Raw genomic sequence first — 17196 nt, forward strand, 5'->3', positions numbered from 1 at the left:
TTCGTCCCTGGGTGGGCTTGAACCACCCACCTTTTGGTTAACAGCCGAACGCGCTAACCGATTGCAACACAGAGACTTGGATGTACACTAAATTAAATTCGTGGCATTAAATGGTTTCTGTCATTACTTTTGAAGCAGTTTTTTATCATGCCAAAAAAAATAACCTTTTGTCCCTGGGTGGGCTTGAACCACCAACGTTTCGGTTAACAGCCGAACGCGCTAACCGATTGCGCCACAGAAACCTGGATTGACACTAAATTAAATTCGTGGTATTAAATGGTTTCTATCATTACTATTGCAGGAGATTTTTTATCATGCCAAAAAAATATCTTTTCGTCCCTGGGTGGGCTTGAACCACCAACCTTTCGGTTAACAGCCGAACGCGCTAACCGATTGCGCCACAGAGACTTGGATTTACACTAAATTAAATTCGTGGCATTACATGGTTTCTGTCATTACTTTTTAAGCAGTTTTTTATCATTCCAAAAAAACATCAATTCGTCCCTGGGTGGGCTTGAACCACCAACCTTTCGGTTAACAGCCGAACGCGCTAACCGATTGCGCCACAGAGACTTGGATGTACACTAAATTAAATTCGTGGCATTACATGGTTTCTGTCATTACTTTTTAAGCAGTTTTTTATCATGCCAAAAAAATACCCTTTCGTCCCTGGGTGGGCTTGAACCACCAACCTTTCGGTTAACAGCCAAACACGCTAACCGATTGCGCCAGAGAAACTTGGATTTACATTCAATTAAATTCGTGGTATTACATGGTTTCTATCATTACTTTCGAAGGAGTTTTTTATCATGCCAAAAAAATATCCGGCCTTTCGTCCCTTCGTGGGCTTGAACAACCAACCTTTCGGTTAACAGCCGAACGCGATAACCGATTGCGCCACAGAAACTTGGATTTACACTAAATTAAATTCGTGGTATTACATGGTTTCTATCATTACTTTTGAAGCAGTTTTTTATCATGCCAAAAAAACATACTTTCGTCCCTGGGTGGGCTTGAACCACCAACCTTTCGGTTAACAGCCGAACGCGCTAACCGATTGCGCCACAGAAACTTGGATTGACACTAAATTAAATTCGTGGTATTACATGGTTTCTATCATTACTATTGAAGGAGTTTTTTTATCATGCCAAAAAAAATATCCTTTCGTCCCTGGGTGGGCTTGAACCACCAACCTTCCGGTTAACAGCCGAACGCGCTAACCGATTGCGCCACAGAGACTTTGATAGACACTAAATTAAATTAGTGGTATTACATGGTTTCTGTTATTACATTTGAAGCAGTTTTATCATGCCAAAAAAATATCCTGTCGTCCCTGGGTGGGCTTGAACCACCAACCTTTTGGTTAACAGCCGAACGCGCTAACCGATTGCGCCACAGAGACTTGGATGTGCACTAAATTAAATTCGTGGCATTACATCGTTTCTGTCATTAGTTTTGAAGCAGTTTTTTATCATGCCAAAAAAAATACCTTTTCGTCCCTTCGTGGGCTTGAACCACCAACCTTTCGGTTAACGCGCTAACCGATTGCGCCAGAGAAACTTGGATTGACATTCAATTAAATTCGTGGTATTACATGGTTTCTATCATTACTTTTGAAGCAGTTTTTTATCATGCCAAAAAAACATACTTTCGTCCCTGGGTGGGCTTGAACCACCAACCTTTCGGTTAACAGCCGAACGCGCTAACCGATCGCCCCACAGAGACTTGGATGTACACTAAATTAAATTCGTGGCATTACATGGTTTCTGTCATTACTTTTTAAGCAGTTTTTTATCATTCCTAAAAAAACATCCTTTCGTCCCTGGGTGGGCTTGAACCACCCACCTTTTGGTTAACAGCCGAACGCGCTAACCGATTGCAACACAGAGACTTGGATGTACACTAAACTAAATTCGTGGCATTAAATGGTTTCTGTCATTACTTTTGAAGCAGTTTTTTATCATGCCAAAAAAAATACCCTTTTGTCCCTGGGTGGGCTTGAACCACCAACGTTTCGGTTAACAGCCGAACGCGCTAACCGATTGCGCCACAGAAACCTGGATTGACACTAAATTAAATTCGTGGTATTACATGGTTTCTATCATTACTATTGCAGGAGATTTTTTATCATGCCAAAAAAATATCTTTTCGTCCCTGGGTGGGCTTGAACCACCAACCTTTCGGTTAACAGCCGAACGCGCTAACCGATTGCGCCACAGAGACTTGGATGTACACTAAATTAAATTCGTGGCATTACATGGTTTCTGTCATTACTTTTTAAGCATTTTTTTATCATGCCAAAAAAATACCCTTTCGTCCCTTCGTGGGCTTGAACCACCAACCTTTCGGTTAACAGCCGAACGCGCTAACCGATTGCGCCAGAGAAACTTGGATTGACATTCAATTAAATTCGTGGTATTACATGGGTTCTATCATTACTTTTGAAGCAGTTTTTTATCATGCCAAAAAAACATACTTTCGTCCCTGGGTGGGCTTGAACCACCAACCTTTCGGTTAACAGCCGAACGCGCTAACCGATTGCCACACAGAGACTTGGATGTACACTAAATTAAATTCGTGGCATTACATGGTTTCTGTCATTACTTTTTAAGCAGTTTTTTATCATTCCAAAAAAACATCCTTTCGTCCCTGGGTGGGCTTGAACCACCAACCTTTCGGTTAACAGCCGAACGCGCTAACCGATTGCGCCACAGAGACTTGGATGTACACTAAATTAAATTCGTGGCATTACATGGTTTCTGTCATTACTTTTTAAGCAGTTTTTTATCATGCCAAAAAAATACCCTTTCGTCCCTGGGTGGGCTTGAACCACCAACCTTTCGGTTAACAGCCGAACGCGCTAACCGATTGCGCCAGAGAAACTTGGATTGACATTAAATTAAATTCGTGGTATTACATGGTTTCTATCATTACTTTTGAAGCAGTTTTTTATCATGCCAAAAAAACATACTTTCGTCCCTGGGTGGGCTTGAACCACCAACCTTTCGGTTAACAGCCGAACGCGCTAACCGATCGCCCCACAGAGACTTGGATGTACACTAAATTAAATTCGTGGCATTACATGGTTTCTGTCATTACTTTTTAAGCAGTTTTTTATCATTCCTAAAAAAACATCCTTTCGTCCCTGGGTGGATATGAACCACCAACCTTTCGGTTAACAGCCGAACGCGCTAACCGATTGCGCCACAGAGACTTGGATGTACACTAATATAAATTCGTGGCATTACATGGTTTCTGTCATTACTTTTTAAGCAGTTTTTTATCATGCCAAAAAAATACCCTTTCGTCCCTGGGTGGGCTTGAACCACCAACCTTTCGGTTAACAGCCAAACACGCTAACCGATTGCGCCAGAGAAACTTGGATTTACATTCAATTAAATTCGTGGTATTACATGGTTTCTATCATTACTTTCGAAGGAGTTTTTTATCATGCCAAAAAAATATCCGGCCTTTCGTCCCTTCGTGGGCTTGAACAACCAACCTTTCGGTTAACAGCCGAACGCGATAACCGATTGCGCCACAGAAACTTGGATTTACACTAAATTAAATTCGTGGTATTACATGGTTTCTATCATTACTTTTGAAGCAGTTTTTTATCATGCCAAAAAAACATACTTTCGTCCCTGGGTGGGCTTGAACCACCAACCTTTCGGTTAACAGCCGAACGCGCTAACCGATTGCGCCACAGAAACTTGGATTGACACTAAATTAAATTCGTGGTATTACATGGTTTCTATCATTACTATTGAAGGAGTATTTTTATCATGCCAAAAAAAATATCCTTTCGTCCCTGGGTGGGCTTGAACCACCAACCTTCCGGTTAACAGCCGAACGCGCTAACCGATTGCGCCACAGAGACTTTGATAGACACTAAATTAAATTAGTGGTATTACATGGTTTCTGTTATTACATTTGAAGCAGTTTTATTATGCCAAAAAAATATCCTGTCGTCCCTGGGTGGGCTTGAACCACCAACCTTTTGGTTAACAGCCGAACGCGCTAACCGATTGCGCCACAGAGACTTGGATGTGCACTAAATTAAATTCGTGGCATTACATCGTTTCTGTCATTAGTTTTGAAGCAGTTTTTTATCATGCCAAAAAAAATACCTTTTCGTCCCTTCGTGGGCTTGAACCACCAACCTTTCGGTTAACGCGCTAACCGATTGCGCCAGAGAAACTTGGATTGACATTCAATTAAATTCGTGGTATTACATGGTTTCTATCATTACTTTTGAAGCAGTTTTTTATCATGCCAAAAAAACATACTTTCGTCCCTGGGTGGGCTTGAACCACCAACCTTTCGGTTAACAGCCGAACGCGCTAACCGATCGCCCCACAGAGACTTGGATGTACACTAAATTAAATTCGTGGCATTACATGGTTTCTGTCATTACTTTTTAAGCAGTTTTTTATCATTCCTAAAAAAACATCCTTTCGTCCCTGGGTGGGCTTGAACCACCCACCTTTTGGTTAACAGCCGAACGCGCTAACCGATTGCAACACAGAGACTTGGATGTACACTAAATTAAATTCGTGGCATTAAATGGTTTCTGTCATTACTTTTGAAGCAGTTTTTTATCATGCCAAAAAAAATAACCTTTTGTCCCTGGGTGGGCTTGAACCACCATCGTTTCGGTTAACAGCCGAACGCGCTAACCGATTGCGCCACAGAAACCTGGATTGACACTAAATTAAATTCGTGGTATTACATGGTTTCTATCATTACTATTGCAGGAGATTTTTTATCATGCCAAAAAAATATCTTTTCGTCCCTGGGTGGGCTTGAACCACCAACCTTTCGGTTAACAGCCGAACGCGCTAACCGATTGCGCCACAGAGACTTGGATGTACACTAAATTAAATTCGTGGCATTACATGGTTTCTGTCATTACTTTTTAAGCATTTTTTTATCATGCCAAAAAAATACCCTTTCGTCCCTTCGTGGGCTTGAACCACCAACCTTTCGGTTAACAGCCGAACGCGCTAACCGATTGCGCCAGAGAAACTTGGATTGACATTCAATTAAATTCGTGGTATTACATGGGTTCTATCATTACTTTTGAAGCAGTTTTTTATCATGCCAAAAAAACATACTTTCGTCCCTGGGTGGGCTTGAACCACCAACCTTTCGGTTAACAGCCGAACGCGCTAACCGATTGCCACACAGAGACTTGGATTTACACTAAATTAAATTCGTGGCATTACATGGTTTCTGTCATTACTTTTTAAGCAGTTTTTTATCATTCCAAAAAAACATCCTTTCGTCCCTGGGTGGGCTTGAACCACCAACCTTTCGGTTAACAGCCGAACGCGCTAACCGATTGCGCCACAGAGACTTGGATGTACACTAAATTAAATTCGTGGCATTACATGGTTTCTGTCATTACTTTTTAAGCAGTTTTTTATCATGCCAAAAAAATACCCTTTCGTCCCTTCGTGGGCTTGAACCACCAACCTTTCGGTTAACAGCCGAACGCGCTAACCGATTGCGCCAGAGAAACTTGGATTGACATTAAATTAAATTCGTGGTATTACATGGTTTCTATCATTACATTTGAAGCAGTTTTATCATGCCAAAAAAATATCCGGTCGTCCCTGGGTGGGCTTGAACCACCAACCTTTTGGTTAACAGCCGAACGCGCTAACCGATTGCGCCACAGAGACTTGGATGTGCACTAAATTAAATTCGTGGCATTACATGGTTTCTGTCATTAGTTTTGAAGCAGTTTTTTATCATGCCAAAAAATATACCTTTTCGTCCCTTCGTGGGATTGAACCACCAACCTTTCGGTTAACGCGCTAACCGATTGCTCCAGAGAAACTTGGATTGACATTCAATTAAATTCGTGGTATTACATGGGTTCTATCATTACTTTTGAAGCAGTTTTTTATCATGCCCAAAAAACATACTTTCGTCCCTGGGTGGGCTTGAACCACCAACCTTTCGGTTAACAGCCGAACGCGCTAACCGATTGCCCCACAGAGACTTGGATGTACACTAAATTAAATTCGTGGCATTACATGGTTTCTGTCATTACTTTTTAAGCAGTTTTTTATCATTCCAAAAAAAACATCCTTTCGTCCCTGGGTGGGCTTGAACCACCAACCTTTCGGTTAACAGCCGAACGCGCTAACCGATTGCGCCACAGAGACTTGGATGTACACTAAATTAAATTCGTGGCATTACATGGTTTCTGTCATTACTTTTTAAGCATTTTTTTATCATGCCAAAAAAATACCCTTTCGTCCCTTCGTGGGCTTGAACCACCAACCTTTCGGTTAACAGCCGAACGCGCTAACCGATTGCGCCAGAGAAACTTGGATTGACATTAAATTAAATTCGTGGTATTACATGGTTTCTATCATTACCTTTGAAGGAGTTTTTTATCATGCCAAAAAAATATCCGGCCTTTCGTCCCTTAGTGGGCTTGAACCACCAACCTTTCGGTTAACAGCCGAACGCGCTAACCGATTGCGCCACAGAGACTTAGATGTACACTAAATTAAATCCGTGGCATTACATGGTTTCTGTCATTACTTTTTAAGCAGTTTTTTATCATTCCAAAAAAACATCCTTTCGTCCCTGGGTGGGCTTGAACCACCAACCTTTCGGTTAACAGCCGAACGCGCTAACCGATTGCGCCACAGAGACTTTGATAGACACTAAAGTAAATTAGTGGTATTACATGGTTTCTGTTATTACATTTGAAGCAGTTTTATCATGCCAAAAAAAATATCCTTTCCTCCCTGGGTGGGCTTGAACCACCAACCTTTCGGTTAACAGCCGAACGCGCTAACCGATTGCGCCACAGAGACTTGGATGTGCACTAAATTAAATTCGTGGCATTACATGGTTTCTGTCATTAGTTTTGAAGCAGTTTTTTATCATGCCAAAAAAATACCTTTTCGTCCCTTCGTGGGCTTGAACCACCAACCTTTCGGTTAACGCGCTAACCGATTGCGCCAGAGAAACTTGGATTGACATTCAATTAAATTCGTGGTATTACATGGTTTCTATCATTACTTTTAAAGCAGTTTTTTATCATGCCAAAAAAACATACTTTCGTCCCTGGGTGGGCTTGAACCACCAACCTTTCGGTTAACAGCCGAACGCGCTAACCGATCGCCCCACAGAGACTTGGATGTACACTAAATTAAATTCGTGGCATTACATGGTTTCTGTCATTACTTTTTAAGCAGTTTTTTATCATTCCAAAAAAAACATCCTTTCGTCCCTGGGTGGGCTTGAACCACCAACCTTTCGGTTAACAGCCGAACGCGCTAACCGATTGCGCGACAGAAACTTGGATTTACACTAAATTAAATTCGTGGTATTACATGGTTTCTATCATTACATTTGAAGCATTTTATATCATGCCAAAAAAATATCCTTTCGTCCCTGGGTGGGCTTGAACCACCGACCTTTTGGTTAACAGCCGAACGCGCTAACCGATTGCGCCACAGAGACTTGGATGTGCACTAAATTACATTCGTGGCATTACATGGTTTCTGTCATTAGTTTTGAAGCAGTTTTTTATCATGCCAAACAAATACCCTTTCGTCCCTGGGTGGGCTTGAACCACCAACCTTTTGGTTAACAGCCGAACGCGCTAACCGATTGCGCCACAGAGACTTGGATGTGCACTAAATTACATTCGTGGCATTACATGGTTTCTGTTATTAGTTTTGAAGCAGTTTTTTTATCATGCCAAACAAATACCCTTTCGTCCCTGGGTGGGCTTGAACCACCAACCTTTCGGTTAACAGCCGAACGCGCTAACCGATTGCGCCACAGAGACTTGGATGTACACTAAATTAAATTCGTGGCATTACATGGTTTCTGTCATTACTTTTTAAGCAGTTTTTTATCATGCCAAAAAAATACCCTTTCGTCCCTGGGTGGGCTTGAACCACCAACCTTTCGGTTAACAGCCGAACACGCTAACCGATTGCGACAGAGAAACTTGGATTGACATTCAATTAAATTCGTGGTATTACATGGTTTCTATCATTATTTTTGAAGGAGTTTTTTATCATGCCAAAAAAATATCCGGCCTTTCGTCCCTTCGTGGGTTTGAACCACCAACCTTTCGGTTAAGAGCCGAACGCGATAACCGATTGCGCCACAGAAACTTGGATTTACACTAAATTAAATTCGTGGTATTTCATGGTTTCTATCATTACATTTGAAGCATTTTATATCATGCCAAAAAAATATCCTTTCGTCCCTGGGTGGGCTTGAACCACCGACCTTTTGGTTAACAGCCGAACGCGCTAACCGATTGCAACACAGAGACTTGGATGTAGACTAAATTACATTCGTGGCATTAAATGGTTTCTGTCATTACTTTTTAAGCAGTTTTTTATCATGCCAAAAAAATACCCTTTCGTCCCTGGGTGGGCTTGAACCACCAACCTTTCGGTTAACAGCCGAACGCGCTAACCGATTGCGCCAGAGAAACTTGGATTTACACTAAATTAAATTCGTGGTATTTCATGGTTTCTATCATTACATTTGAAGCATTTTTTTATCATGCCAAAAAATATACCTTTTCGTCCCTTCGTGGGCTTGAACCACCAACCTTTCGGTTAACAGCCAAACGCGATAACCGATTGCGCCACAGAAACTTGGATTTACACTAAATTAAATTCGTGGTATTACATGGTTTCTATCATTACTTTTGAAGCAGTTTTTTATCATGCCAAAAAAACATACTTTCGTCCCTGGGTGGGCTTGAACCACCAACCTTTCGGTTAACAGCCGAACGCGCTAACCGATTGCGCCACAGAAACTTGGATTGACACTAAATTAAATTCGTGGTATTACATGGTTTCTATCATTACTATTGAAGGAGTTTTTTTATCATGCCAAAAAAAATATCCTTTCGTCCCTGGGTGGGCTTGAACCACCAACCTTTCGGTTAACAGCCGAACGCGATAACCGATTGCGCCACAGACACTTTGATAGACACTAAATTAAATTAGTGGTATTACATGGTTTCTGTTATTACATTTGAAGCAGTTTTATCATGCCAAAAAAATATCCTGTCGTCCCTGGGTGGGCTTGAACCACCAACCTTTTGGTTAACAGCCGAACGCGCTAACCGATTGCGCCACAGAGACTTGGATGTGCACTAAATTAAATTCGTGGCATTACATGGTTTCTGTCATTAGTTTTGAAGCAGTTTTTTATCATGCCAAAAAAAATACCTTTTCGTCCCTTCGTGGGCTTGAACCACCAACCTTTCGGTTAACGCGCTAACCGATTGCGCCAGAGAAACTTGGATTGACATTCAATTAAATTCGTGGTATTACATGGTTTCTATCATTACTTTTGAAGTAGTTTTTTATCATGCCAAAAAAACATACTTTCGTCCCTGGGTGGGCTTGAACCACCAACCTTTCGGTTAACAGCCGAACGCGCTAACCGATCGCCCCACAGAGACTTGGATGTACACTAAATTAAATTCGTGGCATTACATGGTTTCTTTCATTACTTTTTAAGCAGTTTTTTATCATTCCAAAAAAAACATCCTTTCGTCCCTGGGTGGGCTTGAACCACCCACCTTTTGGTTAACAGCCGAACGCGCTAACCGATTGCAACACAGAGACTTGGATGTACACTAAATTAAATTCGTGGCATTAAATGGTTTCTGTCATTACTTTTGAAGCAGTTTTTTATCATGCCAAAAAAATACCCTTTTGTCCCTGGGTGGGCTTGAACCACCAACGTTTCGGTTAACAGCCGAACGCGCTAACCGATTGCGCCACAGAAACCTGGATTGACACTAAATTAAATTCGTGGTATTACATGGTTTCTATCATTACTATTGCAGGAGATTTTTTATCATGCCAAAAAAATATCCTTTCGTCCCTGGGTGGGCTTGAACCACCAACCTTTCGGTTAACAGCCGAACGCGCTAACCGATTGCGCCACAGATACTTGGATGTGCACTAAATTAAATTCGTGGCATTACATGGTTTCTGTCATTAGTTTTGAAGCAGTTTTTTATCATGCCAAAAAATATACCTTTTCGTCCCTTCGTGGGCTTGAACCACCAACCTTTCGGTTAACAGCCGAACGCGATAACCGATTGCGCCACAGAAACTTGGATTTACACTAAATTAAATTCGTGGTATTACATGGTTTCTATCATTACTTTTGAAGCAGTTTTTTATCATGCCAAAAAAACATACTTTCGTCCCTGGGTGGGCTTGAACCACCAACCTTTCGGTTAACAGCCGAACACGCTAACCGATTGCGCCAGAGAAACTTGGATTGACATTCAATTAAATTCGTGGTATTACATGGTTTCTATCATTACTTTCGAAGGAGTTTTTTATCATGCCAAAAAAATATCCGGCCTTTCGTCCCTTCGTGGGCTTGAACCACCAGTCTTTCGGTTAACAGCCGAACGCGAAAACCGATTGCGCCACAGAGACTTGGATGTGCACTAATTTAAATTCGTGGCATAACATGGTTTCTGTCATTAGTTTTGAAGCAGTTTTTTATCATGCCAAAAAAATTCCCCTTTCGTTCCTTCGAAGGATTGAACCACCAACCTTTCGGTTAACGGCCGAACGCGCTAACCGATTGCGCAACAGAAACTTGGATTTACACTAAATGAAATTCGTGGTATTACATGGTTTCTATTATTAAATTTAAAACATATTTCTATCATGCCAAAAAAACATCCTTTTGTCCCTGGGTGGGCTTGAACCACCGACCTTTTGGTTAACAGCCGAACGCGCTAACCGATTGCGCCACAGAGACTTTTATGTACACTAAATTAAATTCATGGCATTACATGGTTTCTGTCATTACTTTTTAAGCAGTTTTTTATCATGCCAAAAAAATACCCTTTCGTCCCTGGGTGGGCTTGAACCACCAACCTTTCGGTTAACAGCCGAACACGCTAACCGATTGCGACAGAGAAACTTGGATTGACATTCAATTAAATTCGTGGTATTACATGGTTTCTATCATTATTTTTGAAGGAGTTTTTTATCATGCCAAAAAAATATCCGGCCTTTCGTCCCTTCGTGGGTTTGAACCACCAACCTTTCGGTTAAGAGCCGAACGCGATAACCGATTGCGCCACAGAAACTTGGATTTACACTAAATTAAATTCGTGGTATTTCATGGTTTCTATCATTACATTTGAAGCATTTTATATCATGCCAAAAAAATATCCTTTCGTCCCTGGGTGGGCTTGAACCAACCACCTTTTGGTTAACAGCCGAACGCGCTAACCGATTGCAACACAGAGACTTGGATGTAGACTAAATTACATTCGTGGCATTAAATGGTTTCTGTCATTACTTTTTAAGCAGTTTTTTATCATGCCAAAAAAATACCCTTTCGTCCCTGGGTGGGCTTGAACCACCAACCTTTCGGTTAACAGCCGAACGCGCTAACCGATTGCGCCAGAGAAACTTGGATTTACACTAAATTAAATTCGTGGTATTTCATGGTTTCTATCATTACATTTGAAGCATTTTATATCATGCCAAAAAAATATCCTTTCGTCCCTGGGTGGGCTTGAACCACCAACCTTTTGGTTAACAGCCGAACGCGCTAACCGATTGCAACACAGAGACTTGGATGTAGACTAAATTACATTCGTGGCATTAAATGGTTTCTGTCATTAGTTTTGAAGCAGTTTTTTATCATGCCAAAAAATATACCTTTTCGTCCCTTCGTGGGCTTGAACCACCAACCTTTCGGTTAACAGCCGAACGCGATAACCGATTGCGCCACAGAAACTTGGATTTACACTAAATTAAATTCGTGGTATTACATGGTTTCTATCATTACTTTTGAAGCAGTTTTTTATCATGCCAAAAAAACATACTTTCGTCCCTGGGTGGGCTTGAACCACCAACCTTTCGGTTAACAGCCGAACGCGCTAACCGATTGCGCCACAGAAACTTGGATTGACACTAAATTAAATTCGTGGTATTACATGGTTTCTATCATTACTATTGAAGGAGTTTTTTTATCATGCCAAAAAAAATATCCTTTCGTCCCTGGGTGGGCTTGAACCACCAACCTTTCGGTTAACAGCCGAACGCGATAACCGATTGCGCCACAGACACTTTGATAGACACTAAATTAAATTAGTGGTATTACATGGTTTCTGTTATTACATTTGAAGCAGTTTTATCATGCCAAAAAAATATCCTGTCGTCCCTGGGTGGGCTTGAACCACCAACCTTTTGGTTAACAGCCGAACGCGCTAACCGATTGCGCCACAGAGACTTGGATGTGCACTAAATTAAATTCGTGGCATTACATGGTTTCTGTCATTAGTTTTGAAGCAGTTTTTTTATCATGCCAAAAAAAATACCTTTTCGTCCCTTCGTGGGCTTGAACCACCAACCTTTCGGTTAACGCGCTAACCGATTGCGCCAGAGAAACTTGGATTGACATTCAATTAAATTCGTGGTATTACATGGTTTCTATCATTACTTTTGAAGTAGTTTTTTATCATGCCAAAAAAACATACTTTCGTCCCTGGGTGGGCTTGAACCACCAACCTTTCGGTTAACAGCCGAACGCGCTAACCGATCGCCCCACAGAGACTTGGATGTACACTAAATTAAATTCGTGGCATTACATGGTTTCTGTCATTACTTTTGAAGCAGTTTTTTATCATGCCAAAAAAATATCCTTTCGTCCCTGGGTGGGCTTGAACCACCAACCTTTCAGTTAACAGCCGAACGCGCTAACCGATTGCGCCACAGAGACTTGGAAGTACACTAAATTAAATTCGTGGAATTACATGGTTTCTGTCATTACTTTTTAAGCAGTTTTTTATCATTCCAAAAAAAAACATCCTTTCGTCCCTGGGTGGGCTTGAACAACCCACCTTTTGGTTAACAGCCGAACGAGCTAACCGATTGCAACACAGAGACTTGGATGTACACTAAATTAAATTCGTGGCATTAAATGGTTTCTGTCATTACTTTTGAAGCAGTTTTTTATCATGCCAAAAAAATACCCTTTTGTCCCTGGGTGGGCTTGAACCACCAACGTTTCGGTTAACAGCCGAACGCGCTAACCGATTGCGCCACAGAAACCTGGATTGACACTAAATTAAATTCGTGGTATTACATGGTTTCTATCATTACTATTGCAGGAGATTTTTTATCATGCCAAAAAAATATCCTTTCGTCCCTGGGTGGGCTTGAACCACCAACCTTTCGGTTAACAGCCGAACGCGCTAACCGATTGCGCCACAGAGACTTGGATGTGCACTAAATTAAATTCGTGGCATTACATGGTTTCTGTCATTAGTTTTGAAGCAGTTTTTTATCATGCCAAAAAATATACCTTTTCGTCCCTTCGTGGGCTTGAACCACCAACCTTTCGGTTAACGCGCTAACCGATTGCGCCAGAGAAACTTGGATTGACATTCAATTAAATTCGTGGTATTACATGGGTTCTATCATTACTTTTGAAGCAGTTTTTTTATCATGCCAAAAAAACATACTTTCGTCCCTGGGTGGGCTTGAACCACCAACCTTTCGGTTAACAGCCGAACGCGCTAACCGATTGCCCCACAGAGACTTGGATGTACACTAAATTAAATTCGTGGCATTACATGGTTTCTGTCATTACTTTTTAAGCAGTTTTTTATCATTCCAAAAAAAACATCCTTTCGTCCCTGGGTGGGCTTGAACCACCAACCTTTCGGTTAAAAGCCGAACGCGCTAACCGATTGCGCCACAGAGACTTGGATGTACACTAAATTAAATTCGTGGCATTACATGGTTTCTGTCATTACTTTTTAAGCATTTTTTTATCATGCCAAAAAAATACCCTTTCGTCCTTTCGTGGGCTTGAACCACCAACCTTTCGGTTAACAGCCGAACGCGCTAACCGATTGCGCCAGAGAAACTTGGATTGACATTAAATTAAATTCGTTGTATTACATGGTTTCTATCATTACCTTTGAAGGAGTTTTTTATCATGCCAAAAAAATATCCGGCCTTTCGTCCCTTCGTGGGCTTGAACCACCAACCTTTCGGTTAACAGCCGAACGCGCTAACCGATTGCACAACAGAGACTTGGATGTACACTAAATTAAATCCGTGGCATTACATGGTTTCTGTCATTACTTTTTAAGCAGTTTTTTATCATGCCAAAAAATGCCCTTTCGTCCCTGGATGGGCTTGAACCACCCACCTTTCGGTTAACAGCCGAACACGCTAACCGATTGCGCCAGAGAAACTTGGATTGACATTCAATTAAATTCGAGGTATTACATGGTTTCTATCATTACTTTCGAAGGAGTTTTTTATCATGCCAAAAAAATATCCGGCCTTTCGTCCCTTCGTGGGCTTGAACCACCAGCCTTTCGGTTAACAGCCGAACGCGCTAACCGATTGCGCCAGAGAAACTTGGATTGACATTCAATTAAATTCGTGGTATTACATGGGTTCTATCATTACTTTTGAAGCAGTTTTTTATCATGCCAAAAAAACATACTTTCGTCCCTGGGTGGGCTTGAACCACCAACCTTTCGGTTAACAGCCGAACGCGCTAACCGATTGCCCCACAGAGACTTGGATGTACACTAAATTAAATTCGTGGCATTACATGGTTTCTGTCATTACTTTTTAAGCAGTTTTTTATCATGCCAAAAAAATATCCTTTCGTCCCTGGGTGGGCTTGAACCACCAACCTTTCAGTTAACAGCCGAACGCGCTAACCGATTGCGCCACAGAGACTTGGAAGTACACTAAATTAAATTCGTGGAATTACATGGTTTCTGTCATGCCAAAAAAACATACTTTCGTCCCTGGGTGGGCTTGAACCACCAACCTTTCGGTTAACAGCCGAACGCGCTAACCGATTGCCCCACAGAGACTTGGATGTACACTAAATTAAATTCGTGGCATTACATGGTTTCTGTCATTACTTTTTAAGCAGTTTTTTATCATTCCAAAAAAAACATCCTTTCGTCCCTGGGTGGGCTTGAACCACCAACCTTTCGGTTAAAAGCCGAACGCGCTAACCGATTGCGCCACAGAGACTTGGATGTACACTAAATTAAATTCGTGGCATTACATGGTTTCTGTCATTACTTTTTAAGCATTTTTTTATCATGCCAAAAAAATACCCTTTCGTCCTTTCGTGGGCTTGAACCACCAACCTTTCGGTTAACTGCCGAACGCGCTAACCGATTGCGCCAGAGAAACTTGGATTGACATTAAATTAAATTCGTGGTATTACATGGTTTCTATCATTACCTTTGAAGGAGTTTTTTATCATGCCAAAAAAATATCCGGCCTTTCGTCCCTTCGTGGGCTTGAACCACCAACCTTTCGGTTAACAGCCGAACGCGCTAACCGATTGCGCAACAGAGACTTGGATGTACACTAAATTAAATCCGTGGCATTACATGGTTTCTGTCATTACTTTTTAAGCAGTTTTTTATCATGCCAAAAAAATGCCCTTTCGTCCCTGGATGGGCTTGAACCACCAACCTTTCGGTTAACAGCCGAACACGCTAACCGATTGCGCCAGAGAAACTTGGATTGACATTCAATTAAATTCGTGGTATTACATGGTTTCTATCATTACTTTCGAAGGAGTTTTTTATCATGCCAAAAAAATATCCGGCCTTTCGTCCCTTCGTGGGCTTGAACCACCAGCCTTTCGGTTAACAGCCGAACGCGAAAACCGATTGCGCCACAGAGACTTGGATGTGCACTAAATTAAATTCGTGGCATTACATGGTTTCTGTCATTAGTTTTGAAGCAGTTTTTTATCATGCCAAAAAAATTCCCCTTTCGTTCCTTCGAAGGATTGAACCACCAACCTTTCGGTTAACGGCCGAACGCGCTAACCGATTGCGCAACAGAAACTTGGATTTACACTAAATGAAATTCGTGGTATTACATGGTTTCTATTATTAAATTTAAAACATATTTCTATCATGCCAAAAAAACATCCTTTCGTACCTGGGTGGGCTTGAACCACCAACCTTTCGGTTAACAACCGAACGCGCTAACCGATTGCGCCACAGAGACTTTTATGTAAACTAAATTAAATTCATGGCATTACATGGTTTCTGTCATTACTTTTTAAGCAGTTTTTTATCATGCCAAAAAAATACCCTTTCGTCCCTGTGTGGGCTTGAACCACCAACCTTTCGGTTAAGAGCCGAACGCGCTAACCGATTGCGACAGAGAAACTTGGATTGACATTCAATTAAATTCGTGGTATTACATGGTTTCTATCATTATTTTTGAAGGAGTTTTTTTATCATGCCAAAATAATATCCGGCCTTTCGTCCCTTCGTGGGTTTGAACCACCAACCTTTCGGTTAACAGCCGAACGCGCTAACCGATTGCGCCACAAAGACTTGGAAGTACACTAAATTAAATTCGTGGCATTACATGGTTTCTGTCATTACTTTTGAAGCAGTTTTTTATCATGCCAAAAAAATACCCTTTCGTCCCTTGGTGGGCTTGAACCACCAACCTTTCGGTTAACAGCCGAACGCGCTAACCGATTGCGCCAGAGAAACTTGGATTGACATTCAATTAAATTCGTGGTATTACATGGTTTCTATCATTACTTTCGAAGGAGTTTTTTATCATGCCAAAAAAATATCCGGCCTTTCGTCCCTTCGTGGGCTTGAACCACCAACCTTTCGGTTAACAGCCGAACGCGATAACCGATTGCGCCACAGAAACTTGGATTTACACTAAATTAAATTCGTGGCATTACATGGTTTCTATCATTACATTTGAAGCATTTTATATCATGCCAAAAAATTATCCTTTCGTCCCTGGGTGGGCTTGAACCACCGAACTTTTGGTTAACAGCCGAACGCGCTAACCGATTGCGCCACAGAGACTTGGATGTGCACTAAATTACATTCGTGGCATTACATGGTTTCTGTCATTAGTTTTGAAGCAGTTTTTTATCATGCCAAACAAATACCCTTTCGTCCCTGGGTGGGCTTGAACCACCAACCTTTCGGTTAACAGCCGAACGCGCTAACCGATTGCGCCACAGAGACTTGGATGTACACTAAATTAAATTCGTGGCATTACATGGTTTCTGTCATTACTTTTTAAGCAATTTTTTATCATGCCAAAAAAATACCCTTTCGTCCCTGGGTGGGCTTGAACCACCAACCTTTCGGTTAACAGC

The 17196-nt window shown here is 41.5% G+C and overlaps 51 non-coding genes across 51 annotated transcripts; all 51 read right to left on the bottom strand.

Moving 5' to 3' along the window:
• Positions 1-168: 168 nt before the first annotated feature.
• Trnan-guu lies at positions 169-242 on the bottom strand. The gene has a single exon. It is a non-coding gene; the product is annotated as a tRNA-Asn (tRNA).
• Positions 243-334: 92 nt separating this feature from the next.
• On the bottom strand, positions 335-408 carry Trnan-guu. Its single transcript has one exon. It is a non-coding gene; the product is annotated as a tRNA-Asn (tRNA).
• A 91-nt stretch (positions 409-499) lies between these two features.
• On the bottom strand, positions 500-573 carry Trnan-guu. Its single transcript has one exon. It is a non-coding gene; the product is annotated as a tRNA-Asn (tRNA).
• A 425-nt stretch (positions 574-998) lies between these two features.
• Trnan-guu lies at positions 999-1072 on the bottom strand. Its single transcript has one exon. It is a non-coding gene; the product is annotated as a tRNA-Asn (tRNA).
• Positions 1073-1165: 93 nt separating this feature from the next.
• Positions 1166-1239, bottom strand: Trnan-guu. The gene has a single exon. It is a non-coding gene; the product is annotated as a tRNA-Asn (tRNA).
• Positions 1240-1328: 89 nt separating this feature from the next.
• Trnan-guu lies at positions 1329-1402 on the bottom strand. The gene has a single exon. It is a non-coding gene; the product is annotated as a tRNA-Asn (tRNA).
• A 581-nt stretch (positions 1403-1983) lies between these two features.
• On the bottom strand, positions 1984-2057 carry Trnan-guu. Its single transcript has one exon. It is a non-coding gene; the product is annotated as a tRNA-Asn (tRNA).
• A 92-nt stretch (positions 2058-2149) lies between these two features.
• Trnan-guu lies at positions 2150-2223 on the bottom strand. Its single transcript has one exon. It is a non-coding gene; the product is annotated as a tRNA-Asn (tRNA).
• A 421-nt stretch (positions 2224-2644) lies between these two features.
• On the bottom strand, positions 2645-2718 carry Trnan-guu. Its single transcript has one exon. It is a non-coding gene; the product is annotated as a tRNA-Asn (tRNA).
• A 91-nt stretch (positions 2719-2809) lies between these two features.
• Positions 2810-2883, bottom strand: Trnan-guu. Its single transcript has one exon. It is a non-coding gene; the product is annotated as a tRNA-Asn (tRNA).
• A 257-nt stretch (positions 2884-3140) lies between these two features.
• On the bottom strand, positions 3141-3214 carry Trnan-guu. The gene has a single exon. It is a non-coding gene; the product is annotated as a tRNA-Asn (tRNA).
• Positions 3215-3639: 425 nt separating this feature from the next.
• Positions 3640-3713, bottom strand: Trnan-guu. The gene has a single exon. It is a non-coding gene; the product is annotated as a tRNA-Asn (tRNA).
• Positions 3714-3806: 93 nt separating this feature from the next.
• Positions 3807-3880, bottom strand: Trnan-guu. The gene has a single exon. It is a non-coding gene; the product is annotated as a tRNA-Asn (tRNA).
• An 89-nt stretch (positions 3881-3969) lies between these two features.
• Positions 3970-4043, bottom strand: Trnan-guu. Its single transcript has one exon. It is a non-coding gene; the product is annotated as a tRNA-Asn (tRNA).
• A 581-nt stretch (positions 4044-4624) lies between these two features.
• On the bottom strand, positions 4625-4698 carry Trnan-guu. Its single transcript has one exon. It is a non-coding gene; the product is annotated as a tRNA-Asn (tRNA).
• A 92-nt stretch (positions 4699-4790) lies between these two features.
• On the bottom strand, positions 4791-4864 carry Trnan-guu. Its single transcript has one exon. It is a non-coding gene; the product is annotated as a tRNA-Asn (tRNA).
• Positions 4865-5285: 421 nt separating this feature from the next.
• Trnan-guu lies at positions 5286-5359 on the bottom strand. Its single transcript has one exon. It is a non-coding gene; the product is annotated as a tRNA-Asn (tRNA).
• A 254-nt stretch (positions 5360-5613) lies between these two features.
• Positions 5614-5687, bottom strand: Trnan-guu. The gene has a single exon. It is a non-coding gene; the product is annotated as a tRNA-Asn (tRNA).
• Positions 5688-5936: 249 nt separating this feature from the next.
• Positions 5937-6010, bottom strand: Trnan-guu. Its single transcript has one exon. It is a non-coding gene; the product is annotated as a tRNA-Asn (tRNA).
• Positions 6011-6102: 92 nt separating this feature from the next.
• On the bottom strand, positions 6103-6176 carry Trnan-guu. Its single transcript has one exon. It is a non-coding gene; the product is annotated as a tRNA-Asn (tRNA).
• A 260-nt stretch (positions 6177-6436) lies between these two features.
• Positions 6437-6510, bottom strand: Trnan-guu. Its single transcript has one exon. It is a non-coding gene; the product is annotated as a tRNA-Asn (tRNA).
• Positions 6511-6601: 91 nt separating this feature from the next.
• On the bottom strand, positions 6602-6675 carry Trnan-guu. The gene has a single exon. It is a non-coding gene; the product is annotated as a tRNA-Asn (tRNA).
• A 90-nt stretch (positions 6676-6765) lies between these two features.
• Positions 6766-6839, bottom strand: Trnan-guu. The gene has a single exon. It is a non-coding gene; the product is annotated as a tRNA-Asn (tRNA).
• Positions 6840-7253: 414 nt separating this feature from the next.
• Trnan-guu lies at positions 7254-7327 on the bottom strand. Its single transcript has one exon. It is a non-coding gene; the product is annotated as a tRNA-Asn (tRNA).
• Positions 7328-7417: 90 nt separating this feature from the next.
• Positions 7418-7491, bottom strand: Trnan-guu. The gene has a single exon. It is a non-coding gene; the product is annotated as a tRNA-Asn (tRNA).
• A 91-nt stretch (positions 7492-7582) lies between these two features.
• On the bottom strand, positions 7583-7656 carry Trnan-guu. Its single transcript has one exon. It is a non-coding gene; the product is annotated as a tRNA-Asn (tRNA).
• A 92-nt stretch (positions 7657-7748) lies between these two features.
• Positions 7749-7822, bottom strand: Trnan-guu. Its single transcript has one exon. It is a non-coding gene; the product is annotated as a tRNA-Asn (tRNA).
• Positions 7823-8411: 589 nt separating this feature from the next.
• Positions 8412-8485, bottom strand: Trnan-guu. The gene has a single exon. It is a non-coding gene; the product is annotated as a tRNA-Asn (tRNA).
• Positions 8486-8742: 257 nt separating this feature from the next.
• Trnan-guu lies at positions 8743-8816 on the bottom strand. Its single transcript has one exon. It is a non-coding gene; the product is annotated as a tRNA-Asn (tRNA).
• A 93-nt stretch (positions 8817-8909) lies between these two features.
• On the bottom strand, positions 8910-8983 carry Trnan-guu. Its single transcript has one exon. It is a non-coding gene; the product is annotated as a tRNA-Asn (tRNA).
• Positions 8984-9072: 89 nt separating this feature from the next.
• Trnan-guu lies at positions 9073-9146 on the bottom strand. Its single transcript has one exon. It is a non-coding gene; the product is annotated as a tRNA-Asn (tRNA).
• Positions 9147-9726: 580 nt separating this feature from the next.
• On the bottom strand, positions 9727-9800 carry Trnan-guu. The gene has a single exon. It is a non-coding gene; the product is annotated as a tRNA-Asn (tRNA).
• A 92-nt stretch (positions 9801-9892) lies between these two features.
• On the bottom strand, positions 9893-9966 carry Trnan-guu. Its single transcript has one exon. It is a non-coding gene; the product is annotated as a tRNA-Asn (tRNA).
• A 757-nt stretch (positions 9967-10723) lies between these two features.
• Trnan-guu lies at positions 10724-10797 on the bottom strand. Its single transcript has one exon. It is a non-coding gene; the product is annotated as a tRNA-Asn (tRNA).
• A 589-nt stretch (positions 10798-11386) lies between these two features.
• Trnan-guu lies at positions 11387-11460 on the bottom strand. Its single transcript has one exon. It is a non-coding gene; the product is annotated as a tRNA-Asn (tRNA).
• Positions 11461-11881: 421 nt separating this feature from the next.
• On the bottom strand, positions 11882-11955 carry Trnan-guu. The gene has a single exon. It is a non-coding gene; the product is annotated as a tRNA-Asn (tRNA).
• A 93-nt stretch (positions 11956-12048) lies between these two features.
• On the bottom strand, positions 12049-12122 carry Trnan-guu. Its single transcript has one exon. It is a non-coding gene; the product is annotated as a tRNA-Asn (tRNA).
• An 89-nt stretch (positions 12123-12211) lies between these two features.
• Positions 12212-12285, bottom strand: Trnan-guu. Its single transcript has one exon. It is a non-coding gene; the product is annotated as a tRNA-Asn (tRNA).
• A 415-nt stretch (positions 12286-12700) lies between these two features.
• Positions 12701-12774, bottom strand: Trnan-guu. Its single transcript has one exon. It is a non-coding gene; the product is annotated as a tRNA-Asn (tRNA).
• Positions 12775-13032: 258 nt separating this feature from the next.
• Trnan-guu lies at positions 13033-13106 on the bottom strand. Its single transcript has one exon. It is a non-coding gene; the product is annotated as a tRNA-Asn (tRNA).
• Positions 13107-13198: 92 nt separating this feature from the next.
• Positions 13199-13272, bottom strand: Trnan-guu. The gene has a single exon. It is a non-coding gene; the product is annotated as a tRNA-Asn (tRNA).
• A 250-nt stretch (positions 13273-13522) lies between these two features.
• On the bottom strand, positions 13523-13596 carry Trnan-guu. The gene has a single exon. It is a non-coding gene; the product is annotated as a tRNA-Asn (tRNA).
• A 92-nt stretch (positions 13597-13688) lies between these two features.
• Positions 13689-13762, bottom strand: Trnak-uuu. The gene has a single exon. It is a non-coding gene; the product is annotated as a tRNA-Lys (tRNA).
• A 758-nt stretch (positions 13763-14520) lies between these two features.
• Trnan-guu lies at positions 14521-14594 on the bottom strand. The gene has a single exon. It is a non-coding gene; the product is annotated as a tRNA-Asn (tRNA).
• A 91-nt stretch (positions 14595-14685) lies between these two features.
• On the bottom strand, positions 14686-14759 carry Trnan-guu. Its single transcript has one exon. It is a non-coding gene; the product is annotated as a tRNA-Asn (tRNA).
• A 66-nt stretch (positions 14760-14825) lies between these two features.
• Positions 14826-14899, bottom strand: Trnan-guu. The gene has a single exon. It is a non-coding gene; the product is annotated as a tRNA-Asn (tRNA).
• A 92-nt stretch (positions 14900-14991) lies between these two features.
• Positions 14992-15065, bottom strand: Trnak-uuu. The gene has a single exon. It is a non-coding gene; the product is annotated as a tRNA-Lys (tRNA).
• Positions 15066-15990: 925 nt separating this feature from the next.
• On the bottom strand, positions 15991-16064 carry Trnan-guu. The gene has a single exon. It is a non-coding gene; the product is annotated as a tRNA-Asn (tRNA).
• A 426-nt stretch (positions 16065-16490) lies between these two features.
• Trnan-guu lies at positions 16491-16564 on the bottom strand. The gene has a single exon. It is a non-coding gene; the product is annotated as a tRNA-Asn (tRNA).
• A 259-nt stretch (positions 16565-16823) lies between these two features.
• Positions 16824-16897, bottom strand: Trnan-guu. Its single transcript has one exon. It is a non-coding gene; the product is annotated as a tRNA-Asn (tRNA).
• Positions 16898-16988: 91 nt separating this feature from the next.
• Trnan-guu lies at positions 16989-17062 on the bottom strand. The gene has a single exon. It is a non-coding gene; the product is annotated as a tRNA-Asn (tRNA).
• Positions 17063-17196: the final 134 nt, after the last annotated feature.

The sequence above is a fragment of the Nematostella vectensis genome, chromosome 4 (genome assembly GCF_932526225.1).
Source record: "Nematostella vectensis chromosome 4, jaNemVect1.1, whole genome shotgun sequence".
NCBI lineage: Eukaryota > Metazoa > Cnidaria > Anthozoa > Actiniaria > Edwardsiidae > Nematostella > Nematostella vectensis.